At 36.7% G+C, this 25,314-nt stretch overlaps 1 protein-coding gene and 1 long non-coding RNA gene across 9 annotated transcripts in view; one reads left to right on the top strand and one right to left on the bottom strand.

Moving 5' to 3' along the window:
- The window catches only part of LOC137240461 (protein phosphatase 1 regulatory subunit 14B), a 115,001-nt gene that overhangs the window by 40,449 nt on the left and 49,238 nt on the right, over positions 1-25,314 (top strand). The window contains exon 2 of one of the 8 annotated variants that reach the window (XM_067766752.1): positions 11,788-11,853. The exons of 5 other annotated variants lie outside the window; for them this stretch is intronic. The gene's annotated coding sequence lies outside the window, so the exon portion shown is untranslated. Of the gene's footprint in view, positions 1-11,787; positions 11,906-24,822; positions 24,845-25,314 lie in introns of those variants that run through there. 2 more of the 8 variants (XM_067766750.1, XM_067766755.1) reach the window with 2 other exon arrangements.
- Positions 1,602-25,314, bottom strand: part of LOC137240463 (uncharacterized) — a 31,080-nt gene continuing 7,367 nt past the window's right edge. The window contains exon 3 of the long non-coding RNA XR_010949740.1: positions 1,602-1,789. This is a non-coding gene — a long non-coding RNA (uncharacterized lncRNA). The remainder of the gene's footprint in view (positions 1,790-25,314) is intronic.

Raw genomic sequence — 25,314 nt, 5'->3', positions numbered from 1 at the left:
GTCAATAAGAAAAACATATTCAACTAACCGTCTAACCCATCCTGTGGAAGTTTTTTGTTTTCTTGCTGGTCTTGAATTGCTGCATATGATTATGGTCTTCTCCTGAAATGGACCAGCGTAAATTTCGAACGTCAATCAACCTTATGTCAGCCAACCGTATGTTCCACCTGTAGGACACAGATTTGCGTTGAGCCTCGGCTCCTTCTGTGATTAATGGGATCTGGTCATTAAACTATGGTAGTAAAAATAGAATTTGTTAGCTTTTTTTGGATAAATGTGTATTTAAAAGATAATATAACACAGAAGAAAATCTGCGGCCGCATGCAATAACCGCTTAAGTCGACTTAAGAAGAATTTGAGTTATTAGTGGTATGGTGTTCGCGAATTAAAACTACATATTTGTGTCCAACCAGTATCCTTCTAGGTAAACTAATTATCGCCGAACTCGAAACTGTACTAATTTACCGTTGCATAAGGAGCTTATGTGTTTTTAAGAAGAAATGTGAACATATATTTCTGTTGCATAATACGTCTATCTCGAGATAAGCGGTTATTGCAAACATATTTTCTTAACAAAGCGGCACATTTTAGTAAAAAGTAGAAATAGCTTAAGCCGTAGTAAGCGATTATTGGAAAATGGAAAACTTACAAAATGGAGTGATAACTAGAATTAGGTTTTTACTGTAAATTTGTTATGCCACGAATAACGGACCTCTATCGAGATAAGCGGTTATTGCACCTATTGTATAACACGTTTGAGTTCTTAAGTCTACTTAAGTTTTTGTAGTACAAACAAATAGCACACATCCAGTGTACTTATCACAAACTTTCATAGCAGATGTTTCCTTAAAAGAAATAAAAATGAATAAAAAGCCGTTTTCTATCTCCGGATTTGATCTCACAACCTTCCGATCGCAAGCTTGTCACTATAGTCGTCCGCCAAAGGCTGTTCTCTCAGCTTTAAAATTGTCGGTATTCGAACATGAAATATTTAAATTTGTGGCAATTTTATATCTTTAATGTAAAAGTTACGCACTAAGTATGAACGCATTAGTAAATTACATTTAAAAGTGTTCCATTTGAGTGAAAAGTGCAGTGTTAACTGTTTTTAATTTGGCGAGATCCTTAAATTTCCGAAGAGATCTAAACAATTGTGTATTTTTTAATACGAAAATCAAAAAAAAATTGCATTCGCCGAATTCGAAGTGTTTGCGTTTGATAATGAGGATCGCGAATCCATCCTGATTATCAATTTACTGACTTTGAATCTGAAATTGATAACCATGAAATTAACAAAATTAGTATCATTGAGTCAGAAGTGGATCACCAAGAAATCGATAAAACTATTTGAAGTACTGAAAAAGGTTCCTTCCCGCGCTAAAACTCCAAATTAAACGGAATAGTGGTAAAACTTACGTAAACTTCAAGGGAGTAGTAGCAGAAGGAGTTTTCCACCTTATAAATTACGAATACCGCAGAAAATGAAATAATAAAATATCACCTTCTCTCCACTATAAAGTATTTGATAGCTTTTGCGCACTTGGTAATCACAATGAACGAGTTTTATTTATTGGAACCCTTATAAATATTGATGGCAAGAAATTGGCTAAATTATATTACCACGCTAAAAATCCCCGTCAAAGTGACCATACCATTGTGTATAATGTGAATGAAGAACAAATATTCAAGTATGTCAAAAAGTTTTTCAAAAGCGTTGTGGAAAAAATCTGTAGTCGAAACTGAAGATTTCTTGATAGACGTGGCTCCCCAGCTGGATGAAACATGCTCTCTACAAATAGAATAAGCAAAATTAAAGAACACATTAACAGCTTTCCAAGCTATGAGAGGCACTACACAAGGAGTGGCCTATGCTGCAAATACTTTTACGCCGAGTTATCGCTTTCGAAAATGTCTGCATTATTTTGTGGAAAATATCCATCCCAAACCACTGCTTGTTTTTCATATTGGAAGGTTTTTAAATGTACAGAATTTGTTATATATATTTTTAACTTGTAACGTTCATTTTTGCCATAGAAAATTAAACTAGATACTTGTCAAACATGTGATAAATTGGAGATAAATTGGAAGAAAAAATAGTTGTTCCTAATCAAAGAAACAATCAAGATCTAGGTCAATAATTGCAGAATGAGCGGTCAGTGCACCAAGAAACAGCGGAGTTGGCTTGTAACTCCAAATGGGTAGATAAAGGAACTACTGGCATAAGAAGTTTTACCTTCGAACTGTAAAAATATTTGCTCCTTTCTCCTTAAGCTTTTATAAAAGGCAACTGTGGACTTTTAATTTAACGATTGCACAACAATATCTCCATATTGCTACATGTGGCACAAAGGAATATGAGGGCGCGGTGAAAATCAGATCGCTTCTTGTTCATTCGAACATCTTAAGAACCTTCAGGGAGTGAGCCTTGTTGTGTTTCACAGTGATAATTGCGCTCATTTGTGTTCGCAATGTTCACATCAGCAAATCACATTCCCAATCCTATTTATATTATCGACCACAAGTTTATGGAAGCAGGCCACACCCACATGGAGTGCGGCGTAGATCACGCGCTTATTGAAAGAAAGAAGACAATCACAAATGCTACAATACACCATCCCCATGATTGGTATTATCTTGTTGGGTGTGGAGGTACAAGAAACGTTTTTAATGTTATAGAAATTGATACAGTTAATTTCTATACATTTTCCAATATACTAAAATCAAAATATATTTGGAGACTAAGTAACGAAGATAGCGAAAGATTTCTTTCGAAAAATGTTAAATGGTTGCGATATAAAAAAGCAATTTCGCCAAAATTTACTATAAAACTAGTCTTAATGAAATTGAGCCTTTCAAAGTTTTACATATTCTAAATAGATGTTCAAATACAATTTATTTTAAAAAAATCCATTGCTTAATGAAAGGGGTATAATGAAACTTATCTCACTATATTAAATATAAACATAGATATGAGTGCAATGACCCCGAATTTTTCCTTTTAGTTTTTCTAATTTATAGAGTGAGTTTTATTTTTTTAAAACTTGTATTTATTGTTAAATAAAACTAACAAATGAAATATCTAACTCGAGACTATATATTTCCGTTTTAAGTTAAGTCGTAAGGTTTGTTTGGTTTAGTGTTGGCAATAAAAACCTGTGTCGATATAAGTTAGGCTGATATTTAAATCAAAATCTGCAATAACGGCTTACGGCAATGTAAGATGTAAGAGTACACATTTTTAAATTTGCAATAACCCACTAAGTTATTTAAGTGCAAAAATTTCTGGTAATACACATACGTTTTAAAAAAGAGTTGATGGCCTTTATTAACCTTACTTTAAGCCATCTGATTCGCGAACTTTTGATTGAGTACCTGTTTTAAATTTTTTCAAATATGCATTTAAACCTTAAATATCAATTTGCGGCAAACTAAAATATAAGAATTAAGCGGTTATTGCAAAAAAAAACACAAAAATTATTTTATGATTTTTTTTCTTTTTTCCTAAAGCACCCTCCAGAAAAAAATGTTCAATTGCTTAAAAAAGCTAACTAATGCGCTTGAATTTTTAATGGCATTATGGAAGTTACTAATTTTTAGTAAACTACAAAAAGTCAGCTATTAACTGTTTGGAAAGTAATAGCAACCGCTGTGAAATTGAAAGAGTCAAACCGACATAATTCTAGGTCAAAAAATATTTTGTCTTAAAAAATTGTTAAATATAATAAAGATTTCGTCTCTTCACGCCATATTCAGATCATTTTTTGGACTTTAGCAGTTTCTACAAAGTTTATCAATTCATGGTTTATCTTGACGAAAATTTTTAATTCGTATAATTTGTGCTGTGCCAACCGTAAATTGGTCCATGTGATTCTAAGCAAAGTTAGAAACTCGAATGATTCCATCGAATGGTCTGACTTGAGTTTTTTTTTTTTTTTGCGGTATAATTTGCTTCTTTTTTTACTCTGAACTTTTGACTACCACCTTTCGTTTCTTATAACCCACTTTCTATATATGTATTAAACTTTATTGTAGTTAGATACGCACAAACCTATACGGATCTAATTTTGTTATCGCTTCATACATAAATGTTGCTTTTTGTATAGGTTCTAAATTATGATAATTTCAAATGGAAGAGAATTGGCTTAGTGTTTGTAGATCGTTGACTTAATAAACAAACAAAAAACAAGAAAAAGACTTACGAAAAGCTAATATAGATAAGCCCATAATGAAATTTCTTTTACCAGCTTTTCTTAGGTTTATGGACATTATATTTGTGCTTCTTTTTTTAGAAAAAAATGCATCATTACTGGAACAAATTTTAAATGTGAGAGTCTTGTTACTTTTTAGGTCTCTTTTTTCTAAAAATTAAGAACATTGATGGTACGAAATTTGATTTATTCATGCAATTAAAAAAAACTCATTTAACAGTCGCAATATTGACCGCCAAGAACTCTAGACGTACAATTTTCTCGAACCTCGAAATACATACCCTTTTACTCCGACTACAGCTGCAGTACTCCGACTACAGTTGAAGTAGTGCAGTGACATCGACCTTTTTCGCGACAAATCTCATGCACTTTATATTCTTTTGATTAAGTTTGGTTTCTATGCAAAGTTTCACTAACAAGACTATTAATAAGAGTAGGGAAAAAATACCAAAAAAAATGTCGCTTTTTAGCCGCTTTCAGAAAACGCACCTGTTGATCAATCATTGAGTGATAACTTGCTGAACGTTTTTCATCAAATTATTAAGCATACAATTTTTTTGCTACATTTAGTCAACAGTTTTTCGGCGATAGTTCTTTGACATTTTAAAGTAGGTGGAAATATTCCTGAGGCTTTCGAGATTCTCAACATTCAATTTAACGCTGCATTGACAGTATTATATAAACCGATTTCTTCTAGCTTGAGTATTTCGAGATTTCAGAATCTCCCGAGAAGTCGATACTTGCGAACAATTTCTATTCGTACAAATATAAGAAATCGCAAGCTCTAAAAATCATACATAAATGTGTTGAACAAAGTATCTTTGGAAAAGCAATATAATGAACAAAAAAACTACAAGTAAATAAAAAGAAACAGAGTGCTTCTAATACTATCAATGCAGCAACTAGATTGAACTTCGAGAAGCCGATCGTAAAATATTGTGACGATTATGAGTGACACTAAGTGATACTCACATCCCTAGTCTGATGCTAAGTAAATAAAGTCACAACAACAATAAAGCAGACAGTCACTTGTATCTACATAAACGAATCAATCATTATGTCTACACATATGTAGGCACACGCAGCTGAGAAGCAAGGCACAATCTGAGATACTCCTGAAAGTATGCAATGAGAGAAGCTATAAAATCGTGCAATTGTAGTTACAGCTGAGAAATTTGAGAGCTGATGGCAACTAGTAGATTCTGGAAATGGAAGCGCCTAGAAGATGCGAACGAGAAAATCAGAGAGTATAAAAGGCCGCAAATGTAGAGGCGCTGGAATTCAGTTTCATTTGAGCTATCAATCAGTTTGGTTACTAAGCAAGCTATTCGTTGCAAAGTTTGAGTGTTATTGTGAAGTACTTTAATAAAGGCCATTTTGCATTATTAAATATTGGAGTTATTTATTCAACAGTTTAGTGATTCGAACTTAGCAGAGGATTGCAAATATGAGGATTTGCAAGTAAATTCGTTACAATTGGTGTCAGAAAAGGAATTGTTGAATAAATTCCAGAGGACAACAAGGACATGGCAAAGTTCAGTGAATTGAAGATCCAGCAACTGAAGAAGGAATTGGAGAACCGTGGATTGAATACAACCGGCATTAAACTCGAGCTTCAGGCACGACTACGAGAGACAATGGAAGCAGAAGGAATTGATGTGGACGAGTATGTCTTTTATCCTGATGGGGACGAGACAACAACAAAAATTGAAGAGAAAAACGGAACATCGCAGACAGTTACGAGCACAGACTTGAACATGATTTTGGTTGCAATATCTGCTCAAACATCGACAGTATCATCTCAAATGGAAGAACAGAAAACGTATATGCCACCACAGATGGAATCCCAAGAGACACGAATAACATCGAAGATTGAAGCACAAGAAACGCGTATGTCAGAAATGTCGACACAGATTATATCCAAGATGGAAACTCAACTGGAAGAGCAAAAGACATATATGACATCTCAGTTGGCTGAGCAGTTGAAAGCACAGGAGGTCCGCATATCCTCGCAGCTGGAGGCACAGGAGATAAAGGTAACATCAAAGCTGGAAGCACAGGATACAAAAATTGTGCAGCTCGAGGACAAAATTGACGCCGAGATAGAAGCTTTGAGAGGTCGTATACAGGAGTTGCAAATGAATCACCCAGCTGTTTCAGCGAGTAATCCAAAGGTAAAAACACCATCCTTTGACGGTTCTGTTCCTTTCCAGGTATTTAAGATTCAGTTTGAGAAGACCGCAGCAGATTTTACAAACCATTCCAGAGGGCGAACGGAACTGTTGTGAAGCATTGATGGGTGCTCTAGAGAGACGATACGGAACTGAGCATAGGAGACAGATATACCAAATGGAGTCACTGAACCGCTTCCAGAAGCCTAGTGAGACGTTGCAGGAGTTTGCCTCGGATGTTGAAAGGTTGGCACATTTGGCAAATGCGGACCCGTGGAGTACACCGAGAGGATAAAAATCCAGAGTTTTATAAATGGCATACGGGACGTTGAAACAAAGCGAGTTACATACGCAAACCCAAAGCCAACATTCGCAGAAACGGTGTCACAAGCTCTGATTCAGAAAACAGCGTCGCTTCTGTGTAAGCCAGGTTTCAAAGCACGCCGTGTATAAGTAGAAAGGCCAGAGTGGGTAGACGCAATATTGGAGGCGCTGAAAGGATCGCAAAGCGGAGTGAAAGAGTTATCAAATATTTCAAATGCGGGAAGCCCGGTCACATTGCACGTCATTGCGATCTTGGTCCTAATAGTTCCAACAATGTGGGTGGCCGTAAACGCAAAGTTGGAAGAGATGAGCAAGAGCGAATAAGATGTAGAGATCGAGAGCTAGCTCCAGCTATTGAATGTCCTGTGATATCTGTCTCGCAAATTGGAAGGAATGCAAGCAGTCTTACCGTCAGAGGGAATGTCGATGGCAAGGAGCGTCTACTGATTGTAGATACGGGCGCATCTCATTCCTTAATCCGATCTGACTTGGTCAACAGGAGACTAAAACTGTTACCTGGAGCAAGGTTGCGTACGGTCACTGGCGAGTATAACCAAGTCCATGGAGAAGTGGTATGTGAAGTCTTGATTGGAAAGGTCACAGTTCTACACAAATTCGTTGTGGCGGTGATCGCTGATGAAGTCATATTGGGAGTGGACTTCTTGGTTGACCATGACAACAAGATCGATATGCAGAAAAGAGTGATGCGTTATAAGAACCAGGATATACCACTTAACTTCAGTTTGCAGAAAGGATTCAGTAGTAATCGAGTACTGGTGGAGAAGATTCGACAAAAACCACGGAAGTCAAAGGCAAAGGTTAATAGATCGAATGGGCCAAATAAAGCAAAATCAAAAGTACCTGCGAGAGAAACACTGGCATTGACAAAACCTAAAAGACGCAGGAAAACGAGTCAACGAATTTCCGAGAAAGAATGCCAGGGTAGTTTCAAGCCGGAGCGCACTACTGTTGTGAAACGTGGGAACGATACTGATTATGCGAAGCCAATCCGTCAAGCGCAAGCTCTACGAAGTAGTTCATTGGAAAAACAACAGAGTGTGAGGGAGCGTCCCATGATAATGAGTAGTAAGATCAGACACTGGCATGACAAGAAATTTAATTCGGAAGGTTTCTTGGAGGGAGATTTGGTACTGCTATACAACCCTCACCGGCGGAAAGGTGTTCCATGCAAATATCGGTGCAGTTGGGAAGGCCCGTACAGAGTTGTGAAGACGATCAGTGATGTCATCTACCGCATACAAGCAATTGGGAAACCAAGAAATAGAAGAGTGGGACATTTGGCGATGCTAGCAAATCTGATCGGGACGATCAGACTTAGGTGGAGGGCAGTGTGACGATTATGAGTGACACTAAGTGATACTCACATCCCTAGTCTGATGCTAAGTAAATAAAGTCACAACAACAATAAAGCAGACAGTCACTTATATCTACATAAGCGAATCAATCATTATGTCTACACATATGTAGGTACACGCAGCTGAGAAGCAAGGCACAATCTGAGATACTCCTGAAAGTATGCAATGAGAGAAGCTATAAAATCGTGCAATTGTAGTTACAGCTGAGAAATTTGAGAGCTGATGGCAACTAGTAGATTCTGGAAATGGAAGTGCCTAGAAGATGCGAACGAGGAAATCATAGAGTATAAAAGGCCGCAAATGTAGAGGCTCTGGAATTCAGTTTCATTTGAGCTATCAATCAGTTTGGTTACTAAGCAAGCTATTCGTTGCAAAGTTTGAGTGTTATTGTGAAGTACTTTAATAAAGGCCATTTTGCATTATTAAATATTGGAGTTATTTATTCAACAGTTTAGTGATTCGAACTTAGCAGAGGATTGCAAATAAGAGGATTTGCAAGTAAATTCGTTACAAAATGGTGTGAGAAGAGGAATTGTTGAATAAATTCCAGAGGACAACAAGGACATGGCAAAGTTCAGTGAATTGAAGATCCAGCAACTGAAGAAGGAGTTGGAGAACCGTGGATTGAATACAACCGGCATTAAACTCGAGCTTCAGGCACGACTACGAGAGGCAATGGAAGCAGAAGGAATTGATGTGGACGAGTATGTCTTTTATCCTGATGGGGACGAGACAACAACAAAAATTGAAGAGAAAAACGAAACATCGCAGACAGTTACGAGCACAGACTTGAACATGATTTTGGTTGCAATATCTGCTCAAACATCGACAGTATCATCTCAACTGGAAGAACAGAAAACGTATATGCCACCACAGATGGAATCCCAAGAGACACGAATAGCATCGAATATTGAAGCACAAGAAACGCGTATGTCAGAAATGTCGACACAGATTACATCCAAGATGGAAACTCAACTGGAAGAGCAAAAGACATATACGACATCTCAGTTGGCTGAGCAGTTGAAAGCACAGGAGGTCCGCATATCCTCGCAGCTGGAGGCACAGGGGATAAAGGTAACATCAAAGCTGGAAGCACAGGATACAAAAATTGTGCAGCTCGTGGACAAAATTGACGCCGAGATAGAAGCTTTGAGAGGTCGTATACAGGAGTTGCAAATGAATCACCCAGCTGTTTCATCGAGTAATCCAAAGGTAAAAACACCATCCTTTGACGGTTCTGTTCCTTTCCAGGTATTTAAGATTCAGTTTGAGAAGACCGCAGCAGATTTTACAAACCATTCCAGAGGGCGAACGGAACTGTTATGAAGCATTGATGGGTGCTCTAGAGAGACGATACGGAACTGAGCATAGGAGACAGATATACCAAATGGAGTCACTGAACCGCTTCCAGAAGCCTAGTGAGACGTTGCAGGAGTTTGTCTCGGATGTTGAAAGGTTGGCACATTTGGCAAATGCGGACTCGTGGAGTACACCGAGAGGGTAAAAATCCACAGTTTTATAAATGGCATACGGGACGTTGAAACAAAGCGAGCTACATACGCAAACCCAAAGCCAACATTCGCAGAAACGGTGTCACAAGCTCTGATTCAGGAAACAGCGTCACTTCTGTGTAAGCCAGGTTTCAAAGCACGCCGTGTAGAAGTAGAAAGGCCAGAGTGGGTAGACGCAATATTGGAGGCGCTGAAAGGATCGCAAAGCGGAGTGAAAGAGTTTTCAAATATTTCAAATGCGGGAAGCCCGGTCACATTGCACGTCATTGCGATCTTGGTCTTAATAGTTCCAACAATGTGGGTGGCCGTAAACGCAAAGTTGGAAGAGATGAGCAAGAGCGAATAAGATGTAGAGATCGAGAGCTAGCTCCAGCTATTGAATGTCCTGTGATATCTGTCTCGCAAATTGGAAGGAATGCAAGCAGTCTTACCGTCAGAGGGAATGTCGATGGCAAGGAGCGTCTACTGATTGTAGATACGGGCGCATCTCATTCCTTAATCCGATCTGACTTGGTCAACAGGAGACTAAAACTGTTACCTGGAGCAAGGTTGTGTACGGTCACTGGCGAGTATAACCAAGTCTAGGGAGAAGTGGTATGTGAATTCTTGATTGGAAAGGTCACAGTTCTACACAAATTCGTTGTGGCGGTGATCGTTGACGAAGTCATATTGGGAGTGGACTTCTTGGTTGACCATGACATCAAGATCGATATGCAGAAAAGGGTGATGCATTTTAAGAACCAGGATATACCACTTAACTTCAGTTTGCAGAAAGGATTCAGTAGTAATCGAGTACTGGTGGAGAAGACTTGACAAAAACCACGGAAGTCAAAGGCAAAGGTTAATAGATCGAATGGGCCAAATAAAGCAAAATCAAAAGTACCTGCGAGAGAAACACTGGCATTGACAAAACCTAAAAGACGCAGGAAAACGAAGCAACGAATTTCCGAGAAAGAATGCGAGGGTAGTTTCAAGCCGGAGCGCACTACTGTTGTGAAACGTGGGAACGATACTGATTATGCGAAGCCTATCCGTCAAGCGCAAGCTCTACGAAATAGTTAAGTAGTTCATTGGAAAAACAACAGAGTGTGAGGGAACGGCCCAGGGTAATGAGTAGTAAGATCAGACACTGGCATGACAAGAACTTTAATTCGGAAGGTTTCTTGGAGGGAGATTTGGTACTGCTATACAACCCTCACCGGCGGAAAGGTGTTCCATCCAAATATCGGTGCAGTTGGGAAGGCCCGTACAGAGTTGTGAAGACGATCAGTGATGTCATCTACCGCATACAAGCAATTGGGAAACCAAGAAATAGAAGAGTGGGACATTTGGCGATGCTAGCAGCATTTAGATCGAGAGATTTGTCTGATCGGGACGATCAGACTTAGGTGGAGGGCAGTGTGACGATTATGAGTGACACTAAGTGATACTCACATCCCTAGTCTGATGCTAAGTAAATAAAGTCACAACAACAATAAAGCAGACAGTCACTTGTATCTACATAAACGAATCAATCATTATGTCTACACATATGTAGGCACACGCAGCTGAGAAGCAAGGCACAATCTGAGATACTCCTGAAAGTATGCAATGAGAGAAGCTATAAAATCGTGCAATTGTAGTTACAGCTGAGAAATTTGAGAGATGATGGCAACTAGTAGATTCTGGAAATGGAAGCGCCTAGAAGATGCGAACGAGGAAATCAGAGAGTATAAAAGGCCGCAAATGTAGAGGCGCTGGAATTCAGTTTCATTTGAGCTATCAATTAGTTTGGTTATTAAGCAAGCTATTCGTTGCAAAGTTTGAGTGTTATTGTGAAGTACTTTAATAAAGGCCATTTTGCGTTATTAAATATTGGAGTTATTTATTCAACAGTTTAGTGATTCGAACTTAGCAGAGGGTTGCAAATAAGAGGATTTGCAAGTTAATTCGTTACAATATGTATACAGCTCTGACGACAAAACATGTTGGCAACATATCAATAAGTGTTGAATTTACTGAAAGCTCCCAATCTGAGTTGCTCTTCTTATTTCCAATAAAAACATATCTGAAATAATATTCAAAGCTACAAATTTGGTTTGACTTTTATGAGCTTTTATCCTTAAGAAATAAACACTCGTACACATCTTATCTTCAAAACTTCAAGATTTTTTTAATATTTTAATTATAGCGTACAATATTTTTACTTTTGTTTCAGGTGTGTATATCCATAACAGGAACACGTACCACATTTTCCTGGTCTTTGTGTCAATCACTTTAATATGTATGTAAACTATAATTGACGACGTATGCGTATGTACAACAGGATTGTATGGGTAATTATTGATGCTTTATACCAATGTTGAAAACCAATTTCAAATCCGTACTGATAAAAAAATGTTTTTTATAATAAACGAGAATAATGATGTGTAATAGCAATTTGGAGTCGCAATAACTTCAACTCATAGTGAAAGTCCCAGACCATGCCTTTTCTAGCTACTCCTCTCTAAATGATTGTGCTCTCCCTTTGATCAAAAGGGCCTAATTCATAGAGTATACTAAACATCGAATCATCTACATACATTTGTTAAAAACACTACAATAACAATCGAATCCGTACCTCAGTCTTCACCACCTACAAATATGTATGTTATTTATAACAATGCTTTCAATAAATGATAAATGCTAAAAAAAAAATTCTGAAATTCATTTGCTCACGTTAAGGGCTGTTCAATGAAAACATGAATAGAAATTTTTATCAAATCTACCGCTTTAAACATATATGTCTTCATAACACAGCTCACAACTAAATATGTACAATATAAGTAAATTTAATCCAATAACAATATAGTTTATGTAGCTTGACGTCATTTGTACTAGATGAAAACCTGTGTCGCTTAGGTAAAAATAACATAAATATTAGAGTCCGACCGGAGGTGTGTTTGTGAGCCGCAATCGAAACGAACATTCGGTTTTGATCTACTAATCGGCCGATTAGCGGAACAGACGCCGATGGTTTTCCCTAAGTTTGAGTAACTCGATTTTTTTAGGGCGATGTCCTGAACTATAAAGAGGCTCTGGCCGCTTTTTCACATGCTGGCCCTGAGACTCTCATTTTAGGTAATATCACCTCGGCCTGTGCCAATACTAAGATTTTAAAAAATAAATTTTACGAAATTGCTTAATTTCGCAACTTTGCAATCATCTCAACGCGATCTGTCGTGGTTGCAGTCTAACTGTATGTTCATAAAACTAATAACATATTTACATGAATAAATTTGTTTATTCAATATAATCGGTGTGGAAATCTTACAATGATTTTATTATGCTTTCTCAGTAAAATTCCATTAGTTCAGCTTTTCATATGTCTACTTTGCTTTCACATACATAAGTATGCATGCGTAAGTTTTTTTTCATAACAATGATTCATATAAAAGACGCTAGCAATTGTAAGGAAGAATATCTATGCAATTAAGTATAAACAGTAGAGGATTAAGACAACATTGGCCCGTAGAAAATTGAGTGCAGGGGGCCGTTTCACAAACATACTAGTATTGTAATACACGTGAATTTTTTCTGACAAATTTTTCTTCTCAGAAGAACTTTACTTCTATTACAAGATTTGTATGTTTTGTGAACACTGAGTTCTTGAGCAATGAACAAACTAAAAATTTAAATAAATATAAAAACTACCCTGCAAAAAAAAATTATCAATTCCTAAAAAAATTGTACTCCCTTCAAGTTAACCATAAACAAGTGAGCCAAGATCCCGCATTCCGGAATTGTTGTATTTGTAATTTAATTAGAGAAAAAAGTTTGATGACTTAGCGCTTTTGAAATTTTTTGATTTATTACATTTCTCTCATATTTCGCTACCAGTGTTCGGAGTATTTAAAACTATTACCTGAGTAAACGACTACGCCGTAGTAAAAATTGAATTTTCGGAGTATAATTTTTCTTCCTTTTTGAAAGCGGGCTAACAACTATCATCAAATTGATTTGGTGGCTTGGCAACCCTTCGATTGTGTCTTTGCCATGAAATGTTTCTCAGAAAAAAGTTATCTGCCTTATCAGATGCACATGGAGTCGGCCTAAAACGTGCAGGATGACCAATTAATGCTCCCATTAGCACACCACATTCTGGAAGAAAAGTGGTCTCTATATCCCCGGATATTTGTCGCGAAAAAATATATTATTGTTATTTTCGGTTTGCCATACATATTTCATGCGCCTTTAATGACAAACGGTTTCAAGACTGCGGCAGATTCCTGTAAGAACGAATGGCGATCTGGTAACTGACGTACAGAGTGTGGGGGAAAACGAACCCGATACCCCGATCGCCGATGGTGAGAAATACGCTCCGGCATCCAATTATGACGAAGTGAGAATGGCAATATCACGGCTAAAAAATCACAAGGTGCCAAGTAATGACGGGATACCCGCCGGGCTATTCAAACATGGAAGCGAAGAGTTGGTATAAGATAAAGAAGCAAAAAAAGTGGGTATTGTAGTAAATGTGGACAATACGAAGTATTTGCTGTCATCGTAGCCACGTCACTGTTGACGGATATAAATTCGAGATGGTGAAGGATTTCGTCTATTTGGGAAGCAGCATTAAAAGCAAAAACGATGTCGGCCTAGAAATCTAACGGAGAATAATTCTTGCCGACAAGTGTTTCTTTAGGCAATTGAAAAGTTAAGTTCTCTCTCGACGCACAAAATGCTCGCTCTAGAAATCACTCATCATACCTGTCCTGATGTATGACTCGAAATCATGGAAGGTGTCGAGAGAATATGAGCTGGCTCTTGAAGTATTCGAAAGAAAAGTTCTCCGGAAGATTTATAGCCCTATCCATGATGTCGAGGAAAATGAAGACCTTCACTGAGTTGGAAGAGACAGTTGGAGAAAGATTTAACCTCGCTTGGTGCTCCCAATTGGCGACTGTTATCGCAAAACAGGGTTAGCTGACCTCACTGACTCAATTTACTTCATTTTTATATAAAACTTGAAGAAGTGCTGAATGTTGAATTTTGGCAGGATTAACAGATCGCGCCCGGACACATTTTTTTTTTTTTCATTTTACCCCTTCTATTCGCATTCCGTACGAAAAAAGTACGAAAACTGTGAGCAAAATGTGAATAAACATGTCTTAAGATAAGAACAATGAATTCGCGTTATTTCATCTAATCGTCACTTGTAAACAATCAGCTTTTCATTGATATACAATGAAAATTTCAACCAAAAGATATTAGGTGGTAATACTATTTAGTTTTCAACTCGACCCAAAAAAACCTTAGAAATAAAAAATGTAGTAGGAGGTAAGAGCGGAGCAATAGACTCCGTTTGGAATAGAATGAAGTCTGAACACTGCATCAGCAATGAAACATGTTGTCAAAAGCGTGACGTCACGCTGAGAAAATTTATTCCACAGCTAACTATGATTTTTTTCTCTCTCATTTTTTAATGCGGGATCTGTTTATTGGTTCATGCTAGTTAACTACAAAATGACAATTATTAACTGGTTGCAAGGTCAGGCAGCGTTGAAATGGCAACTAACTTAACTGAGATACTAAAAACAAAAACAGAAATTATTCTAAGTCAGGAAATTATTTTATGAAAAGTAATTTTTATATATAATACAATTTTGGTATTTTCACGTCGTTCATGTCTTCTTTTGGAATTTAGAATTTTCTTTAAAACTTTCTTTAGAATTTCCTTTAAAAGCTTCCTATGCTTCGCCCAGATCTGATTTCATGAACCCCGAACAATAGCTACCTATTGTTGGCTTTAGTTATATGCGATGCATCGGAGATCAGGAATGTGTTTTAGTATAACAGTTACATAACAACAAAAACAAAATCAAAAAAGACTTGACTAGTAGTTAGTTAACAATTAATTCAGAAATAACCTCCTCCCACAATATATATGTCTATAATATATAGTTTTTTCATAGGCAATAAACAATTAATAGTTCACGTTAGTTTATTGGAAACCAAATTGTAGTTAACTCGTAGTTAGCATCTTTTACTGTTGGGAAAATACATAATATCTACATTTCAAATTATCAATAAAAAAGTTATAAAGGGATGCTTACGCTCTTGATTTGATAATGGTGGATTGAAAACTTTTTAAATATTACTATAAAAAAATGCCTCAAATATTTCTCAATAAATGCCATTAACTGCAATTTTTTTAGCTTTCAATCAATCATAACACCAACTATTCGATGCTTTTATTATTTTCCCCATACCTAGGCATGTAGTCATTATATTTGTTGTTTTGGTAGCATGTCGCCGAACCAAAAGTAATGCTTCAAAAACTATTCTGATACATTCCGTTACACCTTTACGAAACTTTACTGCACTATAGTCGTGCTTGAACCTCATATCTTTGGTTTTCAAAGTTTTATTTAGAAATTATGTTTTTTGGTAAAAAAGTGTAATGTAAAAGCGTGTCCCCTACTAGCATTTGCTGATTTGGCCACGTTGCTGGTACAGCCCTGTTAATGGAAATATATATATTGATACTACTTCATATATATTTTTACATCTTATGCTTACTTAAGTGTTTTTAAGTTCTACTAAATTACTTAATAAAATAATTTTACGGACATACTCATGCTATATTGAGTACAGCTTTATGACATACAAATTTCTTTTACGGTACTTGGGGGTTACAGGAAACATTTGCTACCGCCTATTATTGCCTAATGTATTGCCCAATTCAATTAAAGTCTTTAGATATGATTAAGTAGGTGCGTAATACTGCGTTGTAAGAACCCTGCAGACTAGCCAACTAGTTATATACCATAAGAATACCAGTTTGCCAAAAATCCCAACAAGTTCGAGTTCTGGTATTTTTAGCACGTTGTTGTCGTACGAAATATCGATTGCCAGTCTCTGCATTAACATCACACCTGTAGGCAAACTAGTCATAATTGTACCAGATGCCATACTGGTACATACACCAATACCTTCCCAATTGACATACTAGTTTGTGTATGTAACAGCAACATACCAATTAGCATACTACTCAGTCTATGCATAAGGATAATTACCAGTGACATATTAGTCGATCTAGGCATAAACTAACTGCCTTTTGATATACTAGTAAATGTATATAGGTATATGCATCAGCATCCATAAAAATTTTTAAATTAGTTCAAATTCATTTTATTCATACATATCTATATATATATATTAAATATGTACAATACATTATACTTCAGAACAAATTTTAATAAAATAAAAAAAACTTGCCAACAGGTTATTTTTAAGTAAGATGACCAAACTTACGACTCAAACTACTTGAGAATTTTGTTGTGGCTTTGTATCTAAGGTACAATTTCGAAGGTATGCGCCTGCAAAGTAGGACTGCTAGATTAGGGATCCTTGGGTACCGCCATCGACGTTAAAGCCCCATCTTTGCATCATCTGATCCTTGCACGTCGTGAACAAAGTGGCCATGGACTTGACGGGGGCCATAGCAAGATGCCCAAGGCGAAAATCAGAAAGACTAGAGATCTATTAAGGGGAACTTTTGCCATTATTGTGCCGCATAGGAAATAATGTTTGCTCGTCCTGTTTAGTTTTCCTAAATTTTGAAGTTTCGTTCCTAGATTGTATGGACTTCGGCCGTCCACTCGCAAAATTTGCGGTCCATCTACCTAGACAACGGTGTGTCGTGGTTGACTGTGTCAAAGGTCAAACTGCATTAGCACCGTCCTATAATGAGTGCTAACGGAGTTTAGCAAGGTGGTAGTGCTGTGCACTTTACAGAAGTCATGTTTATGGCTGGCTAACCGAAGAGTTGCGTTTAAATGTGGAAGGCAGACTGGTTTCCAACGTCTCCACTACTCTCATAATCGCTGGCTGCGTTTCCAGGTAGTGGCATTATCCTTGCCATTCTCCGTTATTCTGGAATGGCAAAGGCTTTGACGACAAGTAGAAAACGTTTCTTAGGTTGCTGGTGCCTTTTTGGCCAAGGTGATGGGGAAGGCTTGGCCTTTTCAATGGCTTCTTTAATCTTTCTGGAGGTAACGGTGAGATGCCACGCGCCGAGCTTGTGTTTATGTGCCCGTTAATTTGTACGATGTCTAGCATTGTCAACTGAAGTAATCATGCGAATTGTCGGCCGAAAGCGCTTGCGCATTTCCTCGAATCCGACAGACAAACTTTAAGTCGAATAAATTATTCAAATACGAAATGATAATCAATTGTAATCAAAGAACTAGATTTACTAAATTTACGTCGATATTTTCATGGGTCGAGTATAAAGTCTCTAATTTTGCCAAGTTTTAAATTGATAGCACCCAGCAGGAAAAGAAGACAACTTCAAGCTAGCTAAAAGTTGGTTTCCAATAAACAATATTAGTACAATCTGATTTTATTTTCTTTGAAGGAAGCTTGTTACTTTTGTATGGCATTAACCGACAAATAGTCAAGGATGTGGTACTATCCACTAACTACAAGTTTAATAATTTCAGTCTCAAAATAAGTTAGCCTATTGTTGCCAACCACAGATGGCTTTTGTTCTGGATGCATGAAATCAGATCTGGTATTAGAAAAAAAAACATTTATTTGCATAATTTTTGCATTATTTTTTTAGAAACTGCAAAAGTTCAGCTTTTCTTTAATTTCACAAGTACAGCGGTTGCCATGGCAACCTTGCACGACTTTGCAACTAGTAAATAGCTGATTTTTTGTTATTAACTAGAATTTAGTTACTTTCATGCTGCCATAAAATAATCAAATGTGAGTTTATTTTTTCAGTGATTGATAATTTGTTTCCTGTAGGGTGAGATTTTTTCCCAACCTCCAAAAGCAAGACCTGAGCGCACAGGTTGAGGTGGTGTATAGAGCTGAGATAACGTCATAAACTTTCTAGATACAAACTTTCCAGTAAGTATGGAAATTTGTTTGTATGAACCAGAAAAGTGAATGAAAGGAAATAGTACAGAATGACACTATGACCCCTATTATGAACTCACACGATACACGATAAACGCTTGCAATCTGTTGTACCGTATTATGGAATAAATTTTAGCGTGTGAGATCCGATCGTTAGCGTTTATCGTTTACCGTGGTATTGCCATACGCTAACTACCGCACCAGTTGTTCAATTTTCTACGCTAGCTATCGTTGATAAATTTTTCCACGATACGTTGGGAGCTATTTAAATAAAAGTAAATATAAAATTATTAAAAAATCCAAAAGAATCCAACTAAAGCCTCAACACTCTGTTGCAACACCCTGGGCAAGCAACCTTAAAGTGGCACAAACCTTCAAAATATTTGGAATGGATGACCTATTTTTACGGGCGCGCAAATTGCCTTCTACTTCTGTTAAGACATACTTTGAAATCTATTTCTTTTATTCAACTTTTTTTTACTTTTAGTATGTCAGGTACTTACAGTGTAGAGTTCATTTCAAGAAGAATTGAAGCAACTCTCAATTTTCTTCTTTCTATGACCTCTATGCAAGTTTCGTCAATTTGTTCATTTGAGTTTATAAAAAAGGCAACAGAGGTTGCAGAAAACATTTAATTATTACAGGTTTTAAAAACTTTTGCCACTTTTACGTACAAAACAATTGAATTGTTAGTATTCACGTTTTGTTTTGCTATCTCCCTGCAGTCAAACCAACTAGTTGTATACTAGAAGAATACTAGTTTGTCAAAAATCTCAACTAGTATGAGTTCTGTCTTTTTTCCATATTAGCAACTTGTATTTTTAACACGGCGATGTCCTACGAAAAATCAATTTCCAGCCTCTGCATCAGCATCATATCAATTGACAAACTAGTCATTATATACACCAACATCATACCAGATGACATACTAGTCAGCATAGCCATCAGACTCATACCAATTGACATACTAGTCAGTGTATTCAACATTAACATACCCGTTGGTATACTAATCAGTCTATGCATCAATGTAATAACAGTTGACATAATAGCCGTGTTTTTTAACACGCGCGTATACGTTTCGTTTGCGCGTGTTAAAAAACGCCTATCTTCGCTTAGATAATGCTTAGGAGACCCATCTAGCGGCTGTGGTTAAACAACTAGCTACAGAAACAGGGTGTACCGAAAAGCGGAGACGCAACGCTCTGATGGCCATAGGGTATAACATATAGCTGAATCAGTTGCGATGAATTGTGGACACACATAGAATACATAGAACTAGTGTAGAGGGTGAAACAAAGACACATATTTCAGTTACACCTGAGTATAATGCGTATTGAAATTTAGTAGGACAAAATTTATGCGCAGCAATTTCAGAGGTGTATTTATAGTTTGTCGACTAGCAGTCAATATAAAGTTTAAGCGTAAACGGATATACGCGTGTTAAAAAACACGGCTAATAGTCGATATTTGCATCAGCATCCTACTATTTAATATACTAGTCTCAGTTGGGTTGAAAAATTACTTGAAAATTGATAAATTAGCTCAAATTTATGTTATTCATAATATTTCATATATATAAAATGTATGTATATATATACATATGTATATAACTTTAAAATTTATCACTTCAATACATTATACTTTGGAATAAATTTTAATAAAAATACGTACATGTATATGAAAATTAAAAAGTAACGGAATAACACCAGGGATGCACCTTAACGTTAAGCTAATCGTTTATCAAAAAATTTCCACCGTTTCCGTTGAAACACTTCGAAATATTATCGATATAGAAATTATCAAGATAAATTGTATCTCGTTTTTAACCGAAACGAAAAGCTTTCGTTACGTTAAAAACGTTAACAAAAACGTGATACTTTATGTTTGAATTGTGCTGGCAATGCTATAGCCATGGTGAAGCCGTAAGGTGGTAACAACGAGGGCACATACACACACAAACTTCGTGTAATTTGTTTGTGTAATTCGTTGGTGGTAATGTCAAAAATACTCTGAGAAATGTTCGTACTGTCAAAATTCATGAGAAAAGTTGCAATCAGCTTGGCGAATGCTTTCACCTTTAATGACTGCACCATCAATCAGCTTTGCCAGCATAGTTTTAAATTAATAATCAACATAAACGATTTGATTTCGTTTTGATATGGCAGAAAACGAAACGAAATCATTTCGCCAATTTGACGTTTTTAACGTTAATAAACGAAACGAAATGACTTTGTTTCGTTTATTAACGTTAATTATCGTAACGAAATGATATCGGTTCGTTGGTTAAGCATGCCTGAATAACACACGAATGTGCCGCAATCTCAAGACGCAGGGCTAAGTTTATGGGTACACCATGGCCAGAACATTCCCAATTTAAATCCCTCAAGCCAAGAGAACTGATAGGGTTCATCATGGAAGTCGGATGGGATGAGGTGCTGACCAAAGGTCGCAGTGCAATCCTCAATAAATTATCTATCTATCTAACGGAGAAGGAACGAACCAGTAGTGGTTGACTGTGTAAAAACAGGCCAAGCTGCACTAGCGCCGTCCTGTTATGAGTGTTAATGGAGTTCAGAATGGTGGTAGTGATATGCACTTTACGGAAGTCATGCTTATGCCTGGATAACCGAACAATTTCATTTAATTGAGAGAATCATAACGGCTTTAAACGTTTTCGTTACTGACTAAAGGGATAATATCGGTAGATACTGGCTGGGTTCTGGTATTTCTCTGTTATTCTGGAAACTGATGCCCTCATGGCCAAGGTGTTTTGGCATCGGTACTATTCCCGGTCAACAGTCGTGGCAATGCAATCGTTTCCTGATCTATCGGATCTTCAACAACAAATAACAACTTTGAGCGCAGCTATTAGCAATCTTCAAAAACAACGCTTTCGACGCAGAAGTCGCTCAAATTCGCATGGGCGTTACACAACTTAGTCAGCTAATATAAACGAGTGGCGCTATTACCATCGTAGATTCAGGTCTCAAGGCCGGAATTGTCGACAGCCGTGCTCATTCAAGCAACGCCATCAGGGAAACTCGCAGGCCGATGAAGCTAGTGGCCGGTACTCTACAATTAATCGTTTACATATTTTTTGATAAGTCCACCAACAAAAATTTTTTGATAGAAACTGGAGCGGATGTGTCGGTTCTCCCATCAACAGGTATATCTAACAAAAGGCAAAACAAATACAAACTTTTTGCTATTAATGGCACATCTATCAACACATTTGGTACTCAACTTTTAACACATACTTTTGGTTTACGCCGTTCCTTTGCTTGGAAATTCATTATTGCTGATGTCGCAGTTTTTTGAAACATTTTGGCTTGTTGGTGGATTTGAAAAAATGCTATTTGTTAGATTATGAAACTGGTATGAGCTCTTCCGGTAAGTTATGTGAATTAAGAGAGTTACCAGCGGTAAAGACACTTGTAAGTTCAACCATATATCACAAACTTTTATCTAAACATCCGGATTTAACGAATCCTTCGTTGCATCAGAAAAAAGTTCCTCATTGCGTTGAGCATGCCATCGAGACAAAAGGTCCTCCAATATTTTCGACGCATCGTCGTTTAGCACCGGACAAGCTCGAAATTGCAAAACGAGAATTTCAGTTTATGGTAGATCAAGGACTTTGTTGCCCATCTAAAAATTTTTAGTAAAGTCCGTTACATACGGTATTAAAGAAAAGTGGCCAGTGGCGTCCGTGCGGAGACTATCGTCATCTTAACGCTCAAACTCTTACTGATCGTTATCCCATTCCGCACATTCATGATTTCGCTTATGGGCTCTCAGGAAAGACAGTTTTTTCAAGGGGCGGAAACTGTTATTCCTTTTATAATATAATTCCTTGCAAAACTATTAATTTTGGACTTTTAATATATTTGGATTAAGATAAAAATTATTTTCGGATTTTTATTACCTGACCCCGATAGAACTAATTAAGCTCGGACTTTTAAAAATAAAAGTCCGGAAATAAAAGTTGAATTCTGCTTTTTATTTTTCGAACTTTTTCCATAAAAGCCCACATATAATTTTGTGTGACAAAACTTGCAAGATTTAGAGTTAAATCATTTCAGATGCCTAAACCTCGAATAAAGCTCTAAGTGGAGATACGATATTAAATCCTTTCAGGTGCCTAAATCTCGAATAAAGTTCTAAGTGGAGATATACTATTTATTTGCAAGATTTATGGCCGGTATCCAGGGGCTGTATTCAGTAAGTGTGAGTTTTGAAAAGTATGTGTTTATACTCAGTTGAGCAGAGCTCACAGAGTATATTAACTTTGATTGGATAACGGTTGGTTGTACAGGTATAAAGGAATCGAGATAGATATAGACTTCCATATATCAAAATCATCAGTATCGAAAAAAAATTCGATTGAGCCATGACCTCCGTCCGTCCGTCCGTCTGTCCGTTAACACGATAACTTGAGTAAATTTTGAGGTATCTTGATGAAATTTGGTATGTAGGTTCCTGGGCAGTCATCTCGATATCGGACAATAACCACTCCCACTTTTTCGATATCGAAAATTTCGAAAAATCGAAAAAGTGCGATAATTTATTACCAAATATGGATTAAGCGATGAAACTCGTAGGTGAGTTGAAATTATGACGCAGAATAGAAAACTAGTAAAATTTTGGACAATGGGCGTGGCACCGCCCACTGAAATTTGGTAGAAACATCTAAGCAATGCATCAACGCATGAAAAAGTTTGTTACTTTACCTAAATTTTTTATAATTGTTTTTGTTTTTATCGGCCTTTTGATAAATGATTCAAGGTTCGATTCGAGCTCAAGGCCAGAATAATAACTTTTTTCTAATGATAATTATTGTTATTTTTTAATTTTTCTAAATTTTAAAAATTGTATTTTTTTTTTTTTTGGAATAGTAAGTAGAAAATTTTTCTTTTTTTTTATAAAAAAATAGCTTATTATTTCAAAAAGTTTGAGGAACACCCAGGAATTATTCAACAACATTTTACGCTTTGTTTATAATTTCAAATTCCAATAAAAATAAAAGTTAAAAGCCACAACAACAAATATACATAAATATGTAAACAATAAATGCGTGAGCTAAGCAAAGCAGCTTTTTTAATCTTTCATCGCTTTTTCTTTCCATTTTAGTTAGGCCTCAGTGAACTTAAAAAGTGTCACATAACACTCTAGTAAACAAAATGTAACCACCGGAAGAGCTTAAACAAACGCAGACTAAATGCATAAACAGTTTTATTTGTTGACTACATCCCAGCAGTGAAACAAAAGGGCTAAGTGAAATTTCTAGTTGATAGGCGTGTATTGGAATGCTGTAAGGAATAAGTCATCCGTATATTCGAAGACTGAGTTGTTCTGAATGTTTAGGTACACCTCAAATATTCCTCTCGGAAACGGCCGCACTAAAGTGTTATTCTTTAGGCATTGATGGAACTTATTCAACCCACGAAGGGTTATTGAACGCATGATGTCCACATCGTGTCATAAGGACCTCGTGATGTTGTGTAGTGTCAGCCTAGAAATTGCTCACACAAGGCCTAACTGTTGAAAAAGAGACAGAAAGTCGTCCATGTTTATACGGAGATCATACTGTTCGCTACTTCCAATTCGCAAATATTTATTCCAACCAAGAGGTCTAAGTGGTAGTTACCAGGGTTATCACTTTGCCTTGGAATCGAGAATAAGTTTAGGCATTCATTCATGCCTACGACGGAAATATCATTCTCGTGGAAGAACATTTCTGTTTTGGTTGGGTTGAGAGTCAATCCGCGTGATTCGCAGAACCCTGACACCAAATCAAGTTGGATGAACACAATGTCGCAGGTTACTTACCAACTTTCCTCTTACAATCATAGTCGATTGTTCAGTGTGGACTATCACTAGCCAGACCTTGAATTCAAGATTTTGAAATAGGCTGCCCTATATAAACAATGTAATGCTGCTTGTACAAGAATTGAAAGAAAGAACTAGTTTAGTTTTCTAAAATTCTTGCTCATAAGAAGACTGAATATTTTAAATCATGAATATATATGTATGTATAGAGGTTGTTTTTTATGTGTTACTAAATAAATCTAAACAAAGGCGTTAGCAATTGTATGTTTGTTGAAGAGTAGCAACCTTGCGACCACAATATGAAATTTTATTTCGACCTTTAACGCGTTGTTGAAAGTTGGCAAACTTCTTTGCAGTTCACTGTTTTTTTTTTAAGTTTTTCTTTGCTCGTGTGCGTAGGATTTATGCATGATTGAAGAAATACGTACCTAGCTTTACCATGGGTTTAATTTATTTAAAATTTTGATTTTATTCCTAATAGGTATTTCATGATTGAAATTAACTGAAATTGCAATTACCTGGCTACAATTATGATGGTGAGATCTGCTCTTAATATACTTATGTAATATAAAAGTAAAAATAAAAGTATGCAAGGTGCTATACTACCTGTTCCAAGATTGCGCAACCGTTTACAAGCGCACTCAGTATCAGGGTTAAGGGCATAAATAATATAGCTGGAAGGTTTGAAACGGGAACAAATCATATGTTTGAAAAAGCTCAATGAAGTAAAGCTTACGATTTCCTCTCGAGCACAAGCGAGAACTTTGAGACCCGAGAAATCGAGAACTGGGCGTCTCGCGAGAATCTAGAACATCGAAATATTGGTAAATCTGGCGCGCTTGACATTTAATTTTGCCGCTGTCTTAACATTATTTATACACTCTCTTTTTATACTCAGCTGAGCAGAGCTCACAGGTATATTAATTTTGTTCGCATAACGGTACCCCGTAACGTCATAAACTAATCGAGATAGATAAAGACTTCTATATATCAAAATGATCTGGGC

Source organism: Eurosta solidaginis, chromosome 2, assembly GCF_040869045.1.
Source record: "Eurosta solidaginis isolate ZX-2024a chromosome 2, ASM4086904v1, whole genome shotgun sequence".
Classification (NCBI taxonomy): domain Eukaryota; kingdom Metazoa; phylum Arthropoda; class Insecta; order Diptera; family Tephritidae; genus Eurosta; species Eurosta solidaginis.
This window is presented reverse-complemented; position numbering and strand designations above follow the sequence as displayed.